This window comes from Halichoerus grypus, chromosome 4 (genome assembly GCF_964656455.1).
Source record: "Halichoerus grypus chromosome 4, mHalGry1.hap1.1, whole genome shotgun sequence".
Lineage (NCBI taxonomy): Eukaryota > Metazoa > Chordata > Mammalia > Carnivora > Phocidae > Halichoerus > Halichoerus grypus.
Window position 1 is genome coordinate 13,531,933 of NC_135715.1, and position 20,288 is coordinate 13,552,220.

General features: G+C 42.5%; 1 protein-coding gene and 1 pseudogene across 9 annotated transcripts in view; one reads left to right on the forward strand and one right to left on the reverse strand.

Annotated features, from left to right (window-relative positions):
* MBNL2 (muscleblind like splicing regulator 2) overlaps positions 1-2,334 on the reverse strand; it is a 155,501-nt gene extending 153,167 nt beyond the window's left edge. For 4 of the 9 annotated variants that reach the window (XM_078070177.1, XM_078070172.1, XM_078070174.1 and 1 more), the window contains exon 1: positions 2,098-2,334. The gene's annotated coding sequence lies outside the window, so the exon portion shown is untranslated. The remainder of the gene's footprint in view (positions 1-2,097) is intronic. The other 5 variants (XM_078070178.1, XM_078070179.1, XM_078070175.1 and 2 more) reach the window with 2 other exon arrangements.
* A 3,485-nt stretch (positions 2,335-5,819) lies between these two features.
* LOC118523282 (large ribosomal subunit protein eL32 pseudogene) lies at positions 5,820-6,335 on the forward strand (annotated as a pseudogene).
* Positions 6,336-20,288: the final 13,953 nt, after the last annotated feature.

Consider the following 20,288-nt stretch of genomic DNA (forward strand, 5'->3'; position numbering starts at 1 on the left):
GAAAGAGAAACTGAGGTGGGTGCTTGCTTATTAAGGCTACACAAGCAGCATGAAAGGGAATGTCAACTAGAACCAGGAACTCCCGAAAACTCCCATCTGTTCTGATGGAAATTCTCTCTTAAAAGGCTCTGTGTTAAGAAACTAACCTTCCCCTGAGCTCTGTGACCAAGGTTACCACCTGTGACATGGATTAACAACCCGCAGGATTGGCCTTCCCTCCCTTCAGCCCATCTGCCCTAGGACATCGTGCTCTTTCTATAAAAGCAGCTGTTCCCACCATCACAACCAGCCACGGAGTTGGTGGCATAACCGTGGTCCTCAATAGTGGCTCTAGGGGAACTGGGAATGAGGCCACAGGCACTGTCCACCCAGGTGGCAGTACTGGGCTGTGCCGAGGGCAAGTGGGGCCAGAAGCAAAGCCATGCTCCGCTCCCCGCCGTTTTCGGCCTGCGCAGCCAGAACCCTGCAGAGAACCTGCTCAGACCCGCCCGAGGAGAGGCAGGTAGGAGAAGATGCCCTAGTTATGCTGGAGACTGGTTGGGGGTTTAGAAAGGCCGGGCTACGCTGTGAAGACATAACTCAAGACCTGCCAAGAGAGAGTCAGAATGTTCCTGGCCAGGACATAAAGCAATATTCCTCTCCATGAGCCTGAATAAAAGAACACACAGCAGAAATAGTTGGGGGATGACGTCAGAAGTTCTGGGCTAGTGTCCTGCACTTCTCCTTGAAAGTAAAAACAGTGGGTCTAGAAGAATCTACGTGGCACTGCCCTTCTTTAAATGAATATTTGAACAGCCCCTCACAAAACAGGCAGGGTAGCTGGAGAAACTTCATCTTATTGAAAGATTAGAAGCATGCCCTCCTCTCTCTCTCTCTCTCTTTTTTTTTTACTTTATTAGCCCCCAAATTCACGTATTAACAAATTAACAAATATCTTTCCACTTAACCTTTGTCTTTTAAAAGGACAGCGATGTTTCTTGAAGAACATTCACGGTGGTAGTGGTTAGGCAAGTCAGATTTTTTTCCTTCGCTTCAGTGCTTGCTAACTATTCTAAAAATGTTACACATTTATTGTAAACACATGCTTCCGAGGCCTAACAAAAAAGCACAGTTTCCTCATGCCTGGCAGAAATTTAAAACGGAAAAGGGCAGAAAGAATTCTTTAACAAATATATCATTTCCTTCTCTTGGGCCAAGTGTGTTAAAAATAAATCTCCATCATTTCTCCCTGCTGCTTCTCGGCAAGAAAGTTGATATGGTTCGGCATAGTGAGACACAGCTTTAAAAGCTAGCCTGCCCTCATTAAATTATTCTGCTGGCTGTGTGTTCTCATTAAAAATGCATAAAGATCAGATAATTGCAGTAAGCATTATTAACCCAGCTTTACTTTTGAATATAATGGTTCCACTTTTAAGCTGGAAACAAAGGCTCAGACATGCCAGAAAAAGAAATGTAAACATTGAACTACAGTATCGAAAACTTGTCAGAAAGCTACCTCTTGCTAGCTTGTTAAAAATGTGCTTTTGAAACTCAACGCCCTGGCATTACAGAACGAGGCAGGTCCCTAATTTCTAATAAACAGACATGTATATATATATATACATATATGTATATGTATATGTATATATATATTTTTTTAGCTAAACGTTCCACCGATGATGATTCACTGCGAAGTTTTCTTTTTCTTCTTAATTACAAGCCCGTTTTTCAAATAATAGGATCAATGTAAACTTTATTTATTCGGGAGTTAACGATGGCAGTGTGAGAACGCTCTCCACCGAGAAAATAAGAACGCTCCCAAGAATTCAAATGGTTTCTGTTGAAGAAATAAATAGATCTGTTCTTGGAATAAAAACTCGTTTTATGCCTCACCCCAGACAGGCGGCATCGATTCAAGCTTTGCCATGTCTTTCCCTCAAATCAGAATGTTACGTAAAACTCCAGGGTCCCCTGCAAGTATTACATTTGAATTAGTGGAATCCGGTTTCCCTGGCTTCCCGAAGCAACACACATGGAATGCAGCATACTGCAGCAAACTCTTTAAACATTCAAAAAAAAAAAAAAAAAAAAAAGGGAAGGGGGGGATGATTCTCTTACCTTGTTTAGCTCTGCCTCTTCTTCCCGTTTACAGTAACCCCGGGAACATCTGGCAGAATCGGGCGGCCGAGGAGGCTTCTCCGCGGCATCATGAGGAAGAAATTTCCATGTAAATAGTCCTCATTCCCTGCGTATTGTACTCTGAGAGCCGTCTGCCGTAGCTGGAAAATTTTGCCTTCAGATGATGAAGCAAAGACAGTCTAAACTCTGTTGCTGTAAAGCTGCAGCCCTTCCTCCCGACAAGCCCCTCCCCGCGGCGGGGCGGGCGGCCAATCGCCGGCCAGCTCGTCAGCCCTGCTCGTCGGAGCCCGGCCCTCATAGGGTGACGGACACAGCAACACAGCGCCGGCCGTGTGTGAAAACAGTGCATCCATACTGATGAAAGAGGAATTTCCCTCTCAGAAGAAAGCAATCAGAGCACCAAGACAAAGTGGCACATAATTGGCAGAGCCGAGAGAGGGGTAGCTGGAGAAAACACCCTTGAAGACAGCCAGCCTCAAGCTTGGGCGGCACTGCAAATACTTGCGGAAATACCAACTCCGCAGATTCCAAAGGGATCCAGGTCGTACAGGAAACTGAAGTCATGCTCCCGGCTGACAAAGCATGGATTTGTTTTTCGGGGGGGTGGGGGGGGTGGGTGGGAAGGAACTGCACGTCGACCACGGGCGGGGATACCTTGCAGAGCATTTTACAGATGATTTCTCTTAGCGGGGGAGACGGTGTTAGCCCGAGTGCATATTCAAAATCAAAACATGCTTAACCCCCTCGCACGCAGTTTCCCTGAAGAACAGCTGTGACTGCAGTGCTTAGTTCCTGTAGCTCCCAGAGCTTTCATCTAAGTTTTTCCAACCACTGGGGTCTTCAGTTAGGGGATTCTGAACAATACAACTGATAGCTACACATTACCCTTTTGTCCTGTTGGCAGGCACCCCAGAGAGGATTAGGTGTCCTTTCCCCTAATCCTAAGGGACCTCAGGTACCATTTGATAAATACTGTGCATTGGTCCATATTGTCATTAATGAAGCAGTGATTACAGGAAGATAGTCACAGGGGAATGCATACGGCACGCGATCCAAGGGGCATCATTGGGTGCCACTCCCCAAAGGTTGTCTAGAGGTGCTGAAGTTCCCCGAGAAAAAGCAGGAAAAGAGAAACGGAAAGGTTGGTATGGGTCACTTATTTTTTCCCCCAGTCAACGGTACTCCTGCATGCTCTCAAAACAAAACAAAACAAAACAAAAAAAACCCATATGGCATTTGGAGAACACAAAAAGCATATATTTTCCTTCCACTGAAACACAACATTTTGAATTTAAAAAATGAAGTGTCATGCCTCCATGACTAAACCAAAGCAGGAACAAAGCCCCATTCATCTGAAAGGTTGAACCAATGCACTGTTGTTTACGAGCAACTGCTCAGTGCATCGGTAACGATGTCACAGTTGAGGTGGACGGTAGTGGTTTCCTTTGATTTTGCTAACTGCAGTTTGAAACACAAGGTTTCATATGATGTGTAGGCTATGTCTTCAATAGACTATCATGCGTTATCCCCCCTTGGATTTTATACTTCTAATGAGGATTACGACAGTTTTCATCCCGATGTAAATCCATCATATATAACTTTTAGGCTTTTGCCTACTATAATTTTTACTGAAAATTTAAATAATCTCTGTGGTCAAACAGGTAGACAATTATTTTTAGCTATCGATATACTTAATATCATACTGCCTGCAAATGGACAATCATCACAGGTCTACGAATCTCCTCTTCCCCATCTCCCTGATTCAGACAATGAGACTACCATGACCTTCATTTCATTCCTGAAATTTTAGTCATCTTTGACTCATTCTCCTACCTTCATCCAATGAAACTAGATCTCATTGATTTTTTTCCCTCCGGGCTAGTTCAGAACTCTGACCTGCTACCTGGATAGTACAAATGCTCGTAAGTTGGCTTCTGGGACGCAAGCCTTCCCATGTTCGAGATTCCCTGTTGCCAGACGGGTTCTCCCGTCATGTAAAGTCATGTTCCTTTCATATTCAAAGTTTTCTCTTTTAAAATCCAAATTACAGACTTTGAAGGATTTTCCATGATCTGGCCTCTCTCTTTCCACTCAACTTTTTCTACCCTGTTTTCCCAAGTGAACTTTTTGATGGAGTCACGCTTATTTCTCCGAGACCTGGCTCCCGCAGTCCATCCCTAGACCTGACTCCCAAGAGCTTCACTTAACAAAATCTCATCCAACCTTTAGACCTCAACTTGCATCCTCTTTCCTCTGTTATGGCTTCTCTGTTCACATCGTCTTCTCTGATGTTCTTCTCCTCTGAAAGCATGCTGGCACTGTTCATTTTACCAGCCCATTAACCCCCTAATGATGAGCTGATCTCCCCACCCCAGAAGGCAAGGTTTGCACGATATATTAAGATAATGTACTTAAAACATCTATACAGCGGCTGGCACGTGATCAATGTGCCACTCTTATATTTATTTCTACATTTCTGTCATATCTAGCAGCATGGCATGAGTAAACTTGCTGATTTCATGATTCCTATCTCAAGAATTGGTATCCTATCCATCCAATTTGCACAAGCAAAAACCTGGTGGTCATTCTTGATCCTCTCTCCCCAAACACCATATGAAATCCATTATCAAAGCTTGTCAGGTTCGGCACCTAGATGTTTAGAAATGTTTCACTTCGCCCTGTCTCCACCAATGCGGTTTGGTCCAAGCTATCCATATCTTTCACTATGACTATGAAAACAGACTTTTAGCTGGCCTCCTGCATATTTTCTTGACCCCTTCAGTCCCTTCTCTACATATCAGTAAACATAAGAATTCAAAAGTAGAATTCTGATTATTCTACCTACAGTCCTCTGCCCAAAATCTTTGCTATGGACTAAGCTGTGTCTCCTCCAAATTCCTATGTTGAAGCCCTAAGCCCCAGTGGGGTGGTATTTGGAGATGAGGTCTTTGGGAGATAATCAGGTTATGAGGGTGGAGCCCTCATGATGGAATTAGTGCCCTTCTAAGAAAAGATATCAAGGAGAGAGATCTTTTCTCTCTCTCTCACCCAAGCGAGGACAGAGCAAGAAGGCAGTCATCTCCAAGCCTGGAAGCAGGCCATTACCAAAACCTGACCATACTGTCCCCTGGTTTCAGACTTCCAGCCTCCAGAACCCTGAGAAAGTACATTTCTGTTGGTTAAGCCACTCGTCCACAGGGCATTCTGTTATGGCAGCGTGGGCTGGGGAACAAGATAAAAGTTCTCAGCGTGGTCTACAAGGTCCCATGTTATCCAGCCCTGACCTACCTCTCTAGCCTAATCAGTGGCCTTTTCTTCAGGGAGACCTTCCCTGACCCCACGATGAGTTTACGTCCCACCTGTTGTTTTCTCTTCCAGCCTGTGCACTCCAGAGCAGTGCTTCTTGAATTTAATGTGCATGCAGATCCCCCAGGGATCTTGTTAAAATTCTATCTCAGTAGTTCTTGGGTGGATACTGAGATTCTGCATTGCTAACAAGCTCCCAGGTGATGCTGCTACTTCTGGTCCATGGACTACTCTTTGAGTAGCAAGATTTTATAGATGTTGTTTACTTTATAGCACTTTTTATAGGGCATGGGAATACGTTTATTTGGTTAATTACTTAAGATCTATCTTCTCAGCCAGCTGACCAGCATCAGAAGCCACTACTGTCTCTCCAACATCCAACTGAGTATGTGCCTGGCACGTGACAGGAGATGCGCAATGATAAATATGTGTTTTGGCTCTTCCTCGGCACTGCCTGCGGAGGTGGCAGCCATCTGTTACTGGGCATCATGGCTGCCCTCAGACCTCTGGTGAAGCCCAAGATCATTAAAAAGAGGACCAAGAAGTTCATCTGGCACCAGTCAGACCGCTATGTCAAAATTAAGCGCAACTGGCGGAAACCCAGAGGCACTGACAATAGGGTGCACAGAAGATTCAAGGGCCAGATCTTGATGCCCAACATTGGTTACGGGAGCAACAAGAAAACAAAGCACATGTTGCCCAGTGGCTTCCGGAAGTTCCTAGTCCACAACGTCAAGGAGCTTGAAGTGCTGCTGATGGGCAACAAAGCTTACTGTGCAGAGATTGCTCACAATGTCTCCTCCAAGAACCGCAAAGCTATTGTGGAAAGAGCAGCCCAGCTGGCAATCAGAGTCACCAATCCCAATGCCAGGCTGTGCAACGAAGAAAATGAATAGACGGCTTGTTGTGCATATCATATTTGTGTTAATAAAACCATACAACTAAATAAATAAATAAATAAATATGTGTTTTGAATTAATGAATTGATCAATACAACATACTGCAGATCCAAGCTGGACTTTTCTTTCTTTTTCTTTTCTTTTTTTTTTTTTTAAAGATTTTTTATTTATTTATTTGAGAGAGAGAGAATGAGAGAGAGCAAGCACATGAGAGGGGGGAGGGTCAGAGGGAGAAGCAGACTCCCTGCCGAGCAGGGATCCCGATGCGGGACTCGATCCAGGGACTCCAGGATCATGACCTGAGCCGAAGGCAGTCGCTTAACCAACTGAGCCACCCAGGCGCCCCTTTTCTTTCTTTTTCTTTTTCTCATCTGCCTCCCGTTCCTCCCCCTCTCCCCTGACCCTTCTTCCTCTTCTCTTCCTCTTTCTGTCTATAACTCAATTGTGGAAGCCTTGAAACTCTGGAAAGAAAATTAATGTTTATTGAAGTCATGATATACTAAATAGAAAGGAGAATGTTGAGAAACCAAACAGAAAAAGTGTCAAGAAGGTGATGAACTGTGTCAAAGTAAAGAAGGTGGCCAGAGGAATCAAAACCATAGATATTTGTCCAACAGAAGTTGTCAATTATCTCCTCCAGGTTGATGAATTCAAGATCTATAACTCTGTCCCTTTCTCTTGACCTCTATGCCCAATTTATCACTTGAATGGACCAGAGATAACTCATTTTCACCTTGTCCCTAACTTATTTTTTATTCTATTGGAACACATTGCTCTTATGTCTCCCACGTTAGTGAATGGGGCCACCATCTTTGATGCCCGCCTCTGTCTCACTGCCAACATGCAAATACTCCCACGTCCTATAGATTCCTATCTCTTGAATTCATTGATGTCTCCCCATCTTCACTGCTGTGTCCCTAGTTCAAGTCCTCATCCTCTTCTGTCTTCTCTTCACCTCCCTGCTTCCAATCTTGGCCCTCACTTTTCATACAACAGCCATACCACAGCCAAATGGAAACACAAATCTTATCATGTCATTATCTACATAGTCACTCAGTGACACCCGTTATCTTCAGGACAAACTCCTTGCCTAATTCTTGAGTATATTCTCTTACCACTCCTCTTGAACTTACTTCCCTCCTACTTAATACCCAGTATTACTAAACCAGTTTTAATCCCTAGAATGTATTATTCTCTTGCTAATTTACAGCCTGGATTCCTTCTTATGAAACAGCTCTGATTCCTTTTATGCCCATCTGACATCTTTCCATCCAGCAATACTCAATGTACATATCACCTCTTCCAGCAAGCCTTCCCTGACCACCATGACTTCCTTGGCCCCTTGACATTGTATTCACCATAGCAATTATCACAGTGTATTGTGAATATAGTTTCCTTACTTATGATCTCACTAGTGTCTGTGATAGAAGTGACCATGTCTTTCTTGGTCATCAGTTTATCCCCAGTACCTAGAACATGCGGTGATGTAATAGCAGACACTAAATTGTTGTTGAATGGTTAAATGGATAAACTTAAAAATAACACTAGTAACACAGTGGCAAAGAGAAATGCAGGGTTCAAGCAAAAAATTGATAGTGAACGGGCAGGCACCTGGGTGGCTCAGCCAGTTAAGCGTCTGACTCTTGGCTTCAGCTCAGGTCATGATCTCAGGGTTGTGAGATCAAGCCCTGTGTCTGGCTCTGCGCTGGGCCTGGAGCCTGCTCGGGATTCTCTCTCTCCCTCTCCCTCTGGCCCTCCCCACCCCCACTCGAGTGCTCCTTTCTAAAAAAAAAAAAAATCGACACTGAAGGCACGGAAGGCATAGGGACAATGGATGTAGCCTACATACGTATTAAAAAAAAAAAGGCTAGAGAAGGGAAAGAGGAAATAATATAAAAGCTAAAAGGCACAGTGCAGTTAGGAGATCACTCCTTTTGTTGGATGCACCAAAGTTAGCAAGCTCATGGTCAAGAGGAAACTTATCTCTGATGATGTTTAAAATGGAGGTGATCTCCATAGAAACAAAATCTTCCTTTGAGTGGAAAAGGGTAGGTGTCCTAGAACAGATGGAAGTGTTGACTTTTCAGAAGAGAGGGCTTAAAAGGAGGAGAAGGTTGTTTACAGCCAAGAGAGAAGTGAGACAGAAAGGCCCACTGCAGATGGGCCTGGTCTGTGACAGTTCGGTCTCTCTCAGTATAATCTCCCGGTATGCTTTTCTAGCCTACATGTGTCTACTTGGTCCTTTAGTATATACTGTTCTTTATTTTCCTCTAGTTGTTTTATGTGGAAACCTTACCACAAGTTCCTTGAGGGCAGAGACCATGCACTAAAACCTTTTTGTATCCTCCACAGTGCCTAGCATGGAGCAGTGCTGAATTAATTTTGATTGATGGATTTTTACTGGAGAAAATTTGCATACTTTAGAAAAGATTGGTAGTTTTTTGTTTGCTTGTTTTTTTTTTTAATGTGCAAATTGTTGAAAATGTAGCAGGGAATAGAAAACTTGGTTTTATGATTGTCAGAAAAAAGTTATAGTGTTTTCAATTGAATTTATTGCAAGGAAGATCAACTGGTTCCTATATGTTCTCCATGGGTCCAGGAGCAGAAGACTCTGGGAAAAATCAGGACTAACATTTCTAGGGTAAGGAAAACAGAATGAAATAAATTGCATAAAGCATGTAAATAATAAAATGATGTCTGAGAAAACCTCATAAAACATGGAACATAATTAATTATTATTATTATTATTTTTTTTTTTTTTAAGATTTTATTTATTTGACAGAGAGACACAGCGAGAAAGGGAACACAAGCAGGGGGAATGGGAGAGGGAGAAGCAGGCTTCCCGCGGAGCAGGGAGCCCGATGTAGGGCTCGATCCCAGGACCCTGGGATCATGACCTGAGCTGAAGGCAGACGCCCAACGACGGAGCCACCCAGGCGCCCCCATAATTAATTATTAATATATCTTAGCTACTACTATTACTACTGCTGATTTTATCATCATCCTTAGGTTCTAGAATTCTAGCGAGATTTCACTGAAGAGTGATTATGTCAAAACATGATCACTAAAGTAGAGATTTCCACACTTTCCTGCTTTGTAGCACTTTTGACATCCTGTATTTTTTTCACCATGCTCCTAGGCCAAAAGAAATACCTAAATGTTCTATTTAATAAGTAATTAGGTCCTAACAACTTAGTTGACTGTTTATATTTAACAACTTTGTAGCTGTTTGAAAAATTAATAGAAAAAGTTCGGAAGAAAAAGTAGTATTTTTATTTCATTATTAAATAACCCTAATGAGATATTAATAGATTGTGCGTGCCTATTGGGCACTGCATACAATTCTCAAAGCCTGAAATCAGACTGGAACCACTACGCTTCATTTACCGGTCCACAATGATTTTCGTGCAGTACTTGCTTTTCATATTCCTCACTGCTAAAAATCCAACTTTGCAAAGATAGATGGTATCATTGAAAGGAATGTAGCATGAGTCTCATACTGAAACTGAATTACCTTGAATTAGTAATTTGCACACCATCTGACACATTTTGAGATACTGCTGTGTTTTCCCTGGAAATAGAAAATGTCTCACGGAACCCCTGCGAGTTCACTGCAGCTTCCCCGGGGTGACTCATAGCACAGTTTGTGAACCACGTACTAAGGCATGGGTTGGCCAATGTCAACTGTCCCATTGTTTTTGGTTTTGTGTTTGTTTTCTGGCGTGATACTTGCATCAGGCCTCCTGTCCTGAGGTCCAAGAGCACTTGAAGTTGCAGAAAGAAGACGGGGTCAAAGGTTGCTGGACACGCCAGCCCTGAAACTGAGGTCATTTGAAAACAAGCTTCTGAGATGCAGGTGAGGCTTACAGTTCTCCAGAATTTCAGATGCTTGTGGGGCAAAGAGAAGAGACTAGGAGACAAAGAGGATGATGATACTGTTGGCTATTCATGGTGAAAGACACTTGCCAGTGACCACTGTCTTTCAAAATGGTGAATTCTGGAAATAAGTGTAAAGAGGAAGGAACGGTGAGACTTTTCCCGATTAGTCCTCTTCATTAAGACCACACATATCTTTTGCTGCTCATCCCTCTTTTCTCTTAGGCAGTCTGGGGAATTACCATGCTTCCTTCATATGCACTATAATCTAATTTTACTTGTAATAAAGGATGAGTATTCTTAGACCCTGTCTCCACCTCTTTGTATTAATGTGGTGTTTACGACAGAGAAGAGAATCCCCCAAACCTGAAATGCTTCAGGTGTCTGGCATTCTCTTGCCCCTGTTGGACGACTTGGAAGATTCTTTCATCCATTATCTCCTGCCCATCTTCTGAATGAGAGGTCAAGCTGGACAAGGGTCCAGCAGCAACTGGATGAGAAGAGAACTACTTCCTCTACTTTTCCTTCCTTTTCCATAGCTTCTGCCCCCATTTGTCATAACGTATAATCGACTTTTACTGTTTGTTGTCGATCCCCTCCACTAGAATATAAGCCCCCCATGCCCCCCACAGGCAGGGGGCTTTTACTATTTTGTTTGTTGGTATATTCCAAGTGCCTATGATAGAACCTGACCCATGGGACTGATAATACATGTTTGTTAAATAAATGAAGAAAATGTTGGCAGACTGAACTATGGTAGAGGATGAGTAAGAAACTGTGTTTGAGGCCAAGCATCAGAGTACCTCCTTAGGTACTTCCCAGGGTTGTTGGGAATCATGCATGTGGAAACCAGGGAAGAGTCAACCCCCCCCCCCCACCATCGAGAACAACTTGAGTGCCGCCCAATGGCGTGTGCTGTTGTAGAGTTGAGATTTTATGGTTCACTGATGTTTCAGGAGCAGCCCAGCTCCCGAGACAGGGTCTTTAATGGAATGGGAGTGTCCTCTTTTCCAGAAGGTTGAGAAGTGGGTGGGCTTGACGAAAAAGGTGATCTTGGTGAGGTCACGGGCTCGGGGTATGTGAGCTTGTGGACTAGAGGAGACACCATCATCCCTGAGTGAAAGGCTGGACTAGCTGTGGGAAATAACAGGTGCAACTTGGATTAAAGCTTGCATTTAAAGAATGAATGCAACTGGTTTTGATTTTCTACCATTATATGAAACTTTTTCCAAAGCTCCCAGTCCCCACTCCACCTCTTTTTGGTTCTCCCAGGATTGCCATCCTACCTGGATCCCCTTCTTTATGCATCTGATTAGGATTTATCGAATACTTGCCATATATTGGTTCCAACCAAGGCAGGGACGATCTGAAGATGAGCAAGATACAGGCATGACCCCGAGGAGCTTAAAGAATGACACAGTGATCCCAGAAGCAAGATCTATGGATGCTTGTCTCAAAATGTTCCCAAAGAAAAGGATCCACAGCCAAGTAGGTTCGGGAAATGTTGGAAGAGCCATTAAACATGTGCTTTCACCAAAGGACTTCTCAGAGCTTTTATTCTGGGAATGTGCTTTGTGAATCTCCAAAAAAAGGGTATATAGTTTGCCACGTTTGAGGATTTATTTTATCACAGACCCTCTTATTTGAAAAACATCTAACTGGTATGATATTCTAGGGGATACATTTTGGGAAATACAAGTCCGGATAAATCTTTTTTTTTCCTTCCTGTTCTTTGGGCCATACCCATATCTGCTTGCCTCATTCAACTCAACATCTTCTTTCTGATGCTCCATCTTCCTACTTTAAAAAGGTCCTCAACTTTGTCAACAACTCGTGAGGCATCTACCATGACTCGATGCTACTTTCCAGTCATTTCTTAGCACCACAGTTACCCTGAAGTTCCTGTGGCTCCAGGGTATCCTGGCTGGACCAGACCTTCACAGCTTTCTTCCTCAGTCAAATCTCGGAGACCATTTGCCCAGGTATTCCTGGCCAGCAGAGGGCCCCTGGTGGCTGTGTAGGGACCTAGGGGCATAACTACCCTTTCAAATCTTCATCCCGTCTAAACTCTATGTTCCAAGAGAAACACCAATTTATAGAAAACATGTTACTCATCCCTTTCCTCCACCAAATGCCATTCATGACAAGTGCTTCTCGGGAATTCCTAGTCTTGGAGGTTGGCGGCCGGTAGAGATGATTTATTTATTAAGCATTTACTTAGCAATTACTATGTGTTGAGCACAACACTATGAAATACCTGCTGTTATTATCCCAATCTTACAGATGGGAAAGGTTACCTGAGCATCTAAGTAACCTTTCCGGGGCTATAGAGCTAGCCAGTGGTGGAACCCACTGTCCCCAGGCAGGCTGGCTCCACAGTCCATTTCCTTACCACTGCAACATGCTGGCTCTAAATAGAACAGAACAGGTAACACAGGAATCAGAAAGTGTTAAGCGTTAAGGAAAAAAAAAATAGAAGGAACAGTGGGACACAGCAAAGGGGGAATCAGACAATCTGAGCGGGAACTGGGGGGATAACTGCATAAACAGGACAGGCCACGTTGAGAAAATCCCATGACAGAGATTAGCCGAGTCAAGGAAGCATGTCATGGGCCCTCTGAAGAAATGTGTTCCAAGCAGAAGATGCACACTCCAGGGTCCGGGGAGAACTCTGGAAGACATTAGAGTGAGAGGGGCTTCTGTGTTCAACTGCGCTGGCCACCAACTTGTCACTAAGTTCTACCCTTTGTTTCTTAATAGTTATTTCTTGGCGATGCCCTGTTCTCTCTGTACTAACGGCTCCATCCACTCTTCAGTCTGATTCAGTCTGGCTTCTGTCTTTCTTTCTTCACACCCAGAACACCCCTCACCACCATCCCTCCATCAGCAATCATAAGGGGCCAGATCCTTCTTTTCGCTTCTAGATGTTTCCCTATCTTCCCTTTCTAAATTCAAAAATATGGCTACCTCTTTTCAGGTTGATTCATCAAATGATCTCCTTCTGCTATCCATTTAGACCTCAGTATATATTCTTGATAAATGAAAAATTTCAAACTTATATAAAATGTTCTGAATTTTCTTCCAAGAACATGTGTTGTGTTTTATAATAAAATTTTAATCTTTATTTTAAAAATAATTTGTGCAAAGAGAAAGCATCTGGCTTTGTTTTATCTGCTACAGAAAAGAGATCATGTCATGGATATATTCTTTACCAGAAATGGGCAATTATTGAGCCTTCCATCTGGATTAGAGAGAAAAACCACTTCACCTTAGCAACAGCTTTCTGACGCTGATGTCATCACCTTACATCATTTGGTTTCATGTCACTGTGTTTCTTTCTCTAACATCTCCAACCTTAAAAACCTTGGAGCTTTACAGATCTCTGCATTGAAAAGGCTTAATGAAAAAGGAAGAAATAACCGTGTTTAAATATTCACTGAGTCATTATAATCTTGAACTCTGTCATCAGGTCTCTCTGCTCCAGCAAAACAAAATGAGAATTGTTCTTTTTGAACTCATTCCAATTTCTGCCACTGCTTTGCCCACATCCTCGTATCTCCCGAGCTGATGCCCACAAGTTCCCTCTCTGTGCCCCCAACCTGTTGCATGGCCAGCCTCCTCAACAAGCCCGGTCACTTACAAATGTAATTATTCTATTTTGCAAAACAGTCCAGTCCTGAAGGGATTATGGTGAGATTATGATCATGGATCCCAGAGCTGGAAGACATCTTACTATTCATCTAGATTCTAGTCCCTTATTTGAAGGCGAGGAGACAGAAACACAATGGTTGGCTTTTGCTAAAACACAGAAAAGATTCTATCCCTCTGGAAGTTTGTGGTTCCTCAAAATCGCAGTGAGGATCCTCACACAGTGGCAGACCATGCAGCCCCCCCACCCCTGCCCCATCAGATGCCCCCTCCCCCACCGCTACCTCCCTCCCCTCGCCCCTCCCCACCGGCTCCTCCACACACAAAAATTCACACACCCAAGTCGATGAATCAGTGCCAGGAATCCTTCCTGCACCAGAAATTGGGCTGAGACTCCTCCATTTAGAAGTTGAAGTATTGGCTTTGGTCTCAAAATAAACAACATTTGAAAACTCACAGTTGTGGGGAGTCATTTAAGTGATGCTTATTTATAGGAACAAACATTTGTATATATTGACGGGAAATATTTGCTGTCAATGAACAGAAAACTATCCACGTACATCTGACACTTGGGCAAAATCGGGCTCTCAGTTTTGGAAGCCTCAGGCCCTGCCGCCAAGACAAAGACTTCCTTCATAAGCTTTTATCACTTTTATCACAAATTAACCGTCATGCTCCAGAAGTAATTTGAAAAGTTCTCAATTTGCTGGATCCCTGACTAAGAGGCACAGATGATATTTTTAATCTATTTTAATCTTAAAGTTATTTTTAACATAATTAAGCATTTATAACTTTGCTTTATATATACTTTGAGTTATATAACATCACTGAGCTAATAATTTGGACCACACTTTAAAAAATTCTCTATTCTCAAGATCTCACATTTAAGTCTAATGAGGAAATTGCCTTTTGGTTAGAAATCAATATCTTCCTTTTAGAGGACTTTTTAATACTGAAAATAGCAAAACAAAAGATTCTCAAACTTTTCAAAAAATGTAAATTTTACCAAATGAGCAATTAGAACACATTTTTTCATACTGAATCAACTAATAAGTACTTATTGCCCCAATTAGACTAACTGACACCCAAATACGGATTCTATCATTGTTCTCAGAGGAGACAAAAGGGCTGCCTAATTTATCTTTATGTCTTCAATATTGGAAAGATTATTATTAAGCATTCATTGCACTATCTCTTTTGAAAAGCACTTTACAATAATTTATCACTTCATACTCATATTCAATCTGGGAGGTCACTGTCTTTATCTTCATTTTACAAGGAGAGACATTGAGGGACAGAAGGTTGAAAACTTTATCCTGGGTTTCTAAAGAACCTACTGGCCGAGGTGGTGATGGACCCGGATTCTGTGCAAAATTTAGGTCCCTCAGTGGCACAACAACTCAAGACACAATTTCATCCTAAAATTTGAGCAAAGAATCATACTCAACTGACATGTTTTGGCAGGGAGTTGGTGAGCGAAATTTTGGTGGGTTCTTGCATTCATGTAGAAGACTATAAGAAGGGAAGAGATTTTCCTGGAAACATGGAAATATAGACAACTTCCCAAAATGTTCTAAAGGAAATACAGAGGTTTAATTTAAAAATTCTTAATTAAGTTACTCAAATCATGTTTTTATAATATTTTGAATTGATTTCTTGTGTGTTTTTAGCTGCATGGGTGGCCTGTTTGATTTCTTGCCCCTACCTTTAAGAACTCTGCTAAATGGACAACCCAGTTAGAGACTGACAGACCAAAATGATACCTTGTAAAAACATATTTTCAGTTAGTTTACTTAATCTCTGAGGTTAATGTCCAGGGCCACTGTGTACGACCAGGGAGGTTATGTTTGGCAAATCTCCAGTCCATTATTCAGGTTACAGTCAATATTCTAGTCACCATTCTTGAAATATGTGCACCCCTGGAGATGTGCAGTACACAACCTACTCAGCCATATATGTCTTCCCAGTTAATATCTTCAGCCTAAGAGTGAGTGGGCAGATAATAATAGGGCTGATCACAGACTTACCACTTTTAGATAATCTTTGTGTTTCTCCTCTGACTCTTTTCTAGCCTTTTGTAAATCTTGTCATTATTTTCTCAACTCTTTCTCAAGCCTCTGACCCATATACTTCTACAACTGAGACTTCACTACACTGTCCCTAATGGCCTAAGGACTAGTAACTAGAGTTTCTATATCCCAGGAGATTGATAAGATAAATCCATGAATCAGCTTTTACTTCTAGAGTTCTCAGAACAATCTAGTTCTGTTGTACAATCTGGGCCAGGCTGCAGCTTCCTCAAAAGGCTCGAGTTCCAGCTCCACAATGGAATCAGAGGTATGGTCCTAGTCTCATTGCCTTACTCCCTAAGTCACAAAAACAATCCCAAGCACCGAGTCTTACATTTATTAATTGGTGTGACTGGAGTCCAAAACATTCCCAAATATTTTTCTGCTAAATCCTAGTCCTACAAGACGATCTGGGAAAATCAAAAGGATTCCCTTACCGATTTGTTTGGGAAACACTGCATACTATATTGTCTACTTGAAGATTCATATAGTTCATTAGCATTTTAAAGGATCTGAGAAGTCCTGCAAGAAATAAATCGGTTGAATTTTGTTCATCCCCAAACTTATTTATTTATTTTTGGTAACTCCTAGTAATATCAATAATGCACTTGGGAAATGCAAATCTGCAGAAAAACAAGTTCTCCAAACAATGTTCCTTTACCTGACTTAAGACTCTTCCCTGATCTCGCCCTCATGAATTAGCTAGTTTTTAACATCCATGACAGTGGGCACAACACAACCTAGACCATTTACAGGTTTTCTTGAGCGCTTCGCAGGTTTTCACCATACAGTAAATTGCACTTTGCAACAATTTACATGCAGGAAAGAGGAGGAGGGATACAGGGGTTAGGGAGACAAAGATGAGTAGAGGGAAGTGAGCCAGACAGGTGACAAAGGGAACTGAGCAAAGGTAACCCTGTTATAGGGCCTGTTTTAGTAAATCCATCTTATATAAGGGGAAACTGAGGCTTAGATAAGTTAAATAACTTGCTCTAGTTCCCTCTACTATTTGGGTGCACAGCTTTAACAGGAAGCCACATTACTGACTCCAAACCCCATGCTCTCCACTTCATTACATTTTGCATAATACGACATGATCATGAATGTTGTTACTATCTGAAAGGCCTCATGATGCGGTGGTTGAACGCAGGCTCTAACCCATTCCCAAGTTCAAGTCCCACCTCTCCCAATGAGTAGCATGTGACCATGCCCACAATCCCTGTGCCTAGGATTCATCTCTGCAACAGGATGGTCATCCTCACCAGATCCTTGAGAGAAGGAAAGGAATCAGTGCTCCAAAAATGCTTTGAATAATTCCCGTCAATATTCAAATAAACATGGGTGTTGTGGCCAATTTTTTCTGTATTTACTATTCATAGCTGAATTCTCCCATTTCACAGACTGCACAGCCAAGGCCTTGTACTCAGCTGTCAGGAACGACTGGAACCAAACTTGAGGTGTAATTCCCCTGTCCCGCCTTTCCCATAAAGCTGTGAGAGGGCCAAGAGGTCTTCATGGGCGAAAAATCACATACTTAGCAAGTGGACTATAGGACATCCTCAGTCACTGTGGGGCGAAGGAAGAGTGAGTGGGAGGGCTGGGCGTGGAAGCAGAAGGCAGAAAACACGCTCAGAGCCTTGTGCTCCGAGGCTCAGAATCATGAGTCACAATTCAGATGCACGGGTGAATTTTGCTGGGTCAAGTGCTTTCTTGCTGATTCATTACTGCGAATATAGCTGATAGAGACCAAGGGATGTTTTCCCGAGAGCTACAGCTCTGCTCCAACTACTCACTGGCTTTCACATTGATTGATCTAATAGCTCTGATCTATAATCTCAAAAATAACTCAGTGTTGGGTTTTTTTTTTTTCCATAACAGAGAAATGCTGTTAATACTCTCCCAGTGAGGCAGACTGAGCACTTGGCATGGTTTAAAAACAAAGGAAAATAAATGTAAACTATTTTCTACTATTTTTAACATGTCTCCCTTCGAGTTGCCTTTTGTCTTAACAAGTTTGATTACATTTAAATTAAACTTTAACACTGGTAGTGCATCTGATACATTAATATATTTTGATGACACATTACTGCAGCAGAGACGAATTTTGTCTTCTATTTAGGTCAGCTATGTAAATCAACCACATTAATGAGCTTTATTAAATCATCTTAGTAAAAACTCCACTGTCTTTAATGTTTACTTAAATCCATGTCCAACAAAAAACAGCTGTTACCTTCTGACAAATCTTACTCTGAGTGAGAGTTTTCTTCTTACAAGAGGAAAATTGACATAAATTGTAATCCAACAGAAGTGTCATATTTAGACTCTTCTAATAGGATACTCTGTTATAAAACGCAGGACTTATAAGATGCCAACTTATTGTTAAGGGAAGAGTCCAAGGGGAGCACGGTGCTCCTGTCACGTACTTTATATGCAGAAAGCACTCTACAGAAAGCACTCAGTTACTTTATAGACAACTGCATTGACTTGAGGACTCAATGTCTCTAAGGCCTAGGGTGTCAGGCTGAAATACGGAGAGCTACAATCCTTTCCTGCTCCTTCAGAAGAAAAGATTCCTTAAATAAGTTGATACATCATTCAACTGCGACATGGTTTAAAATTTTTTTTCAACATTCTTAAGAAAGTATAGTTGGTTTCTTCCTTAATCAGAAACTTTAAACAGTCTATACAAGTAAATGCATCCACGGTAAATGAACTGTATGCGTTCAAGGAAACAAAGCGAGCAGTTCTTCATATTGGTAAAGACTTTGTTAACAGCTTGAATGGTTTCTATGTGCTTACATTAACAAGATCGTCTTCTTTTGAATATATTTTGTAAAGTATTTAAAATTGATGCTGTATTATTTCAAGAGGAGCCTTTTCGTAAGACATTTGATAACTGACCCAGGCTTTAAATCCAAGCGCTGTCCTGAAAACTCTCTCCAGACAAGCTCTGGGACTCTCCAACAAACGAAGTACAGCCTCCACCCCATGTGTGTGTCTCTCCTGTGAAAGTAGTGTTTACTGACTTAGATGCTCTCCTGTTGTGGGCTTGAGGAGAAGGTCATGTGGCAGTGCTCCCAGGATGGGGACATCCATCACTGCTGTGAACATCCGGGGTAAATCAGATCCTCAGACAGATAGCTGGAACTCCAAAGACAGACCCTAGGTAGGCAGGAGAGGAAACTGGCCTTTGTCAGGTAAAAATGAATGCGTGACACCTTGTAATGAAAAGTTTCATGTGTATCCCAGTACTTAATTCCCTTGTTTGTTCATTCATCATCATTCATTCAATGAAACGGATATTTATTTAATACTATGTGCCAGGTAAGGTTCTAGGCACTAGGAATTTATTTATTTATTTATTTATTTTATTTTTAAGATTATTTATTTGAGAGAGAGCGAGAGCAAGAGAGTGAGAGAGAGAGGAGGGGCAGCGGGAGGGGGAGGGGTAGCAGGAGGGGGAGAGGGAGAGGGAGAGGGAGAAGCAGGCTCCGCGCTGAGCAGGGAGCGAGAGACTGGGCTCCATCCCAGAACCAGGGATCATGACCTGAGCCGAAGGCAGACGCGTAACCAACTGAGTCACTGGGGATTTATTAAAGAAGAAAACAGATACGAATACATGCCTGCATTGGGTGGAGGAGATTCATTACCAAGTGAAGAAATTACATAGTGTGTTAAAAGGTGATAAATGCTATGCAGCATAGTAAAGTGAGGAAAAGGATAGGAAATGAGGGTTCAGGCAGGGATTTGCAGGGATAGTTCGTCGGGGAAGGTCATCGGGGAAGGCCGTTGGGGAAGGCCACACCCAGAAGGCTGTCGTTGATCAAACACTAAGGAAGCAGGCCAGGGAGATACCAGAGAGGTCAGTTTTTGAGGTGGAGGCAAAAGAAGCAAGAAGACCTTGAAGCATGGGCCTGCTTACCCGGAGCTTGCTGCAGGGGTGATGCAGGTGGTTAGTGCAGAAGCTGTACTAGTTACCATGTGGGGGTGGGTGTTGTGGTGGATGGTGCCCCAGTGTGCAGACTCATAATATTCTAAAGACTTGGGCCTCTATTCATAGGGTTAGTAATCTGTTCTGCATTTATCAATGCAAATGTAAATTAACAATACCGGGTTTTTGTTTCCAAAGCCATACACTTAACAGCATTTAAAGTGGGCACCTGCGAAAGAGTGATGACCCCCCCACAAGTCCTCTGCAAAGCAATGGGTCTTGACCTTTTTATTACAAGTGGGCTTTATTATGACTAATGTGCTGTTCCTTAATTCTGGGCAAAGACATCCTTTCCCATCACAGTCCCATCTCCCATACAGCCCTTGCAGACAGATCCTTCTGGTCTACCCACCATTCTACCATGGCACTTCTCCAGAAAGA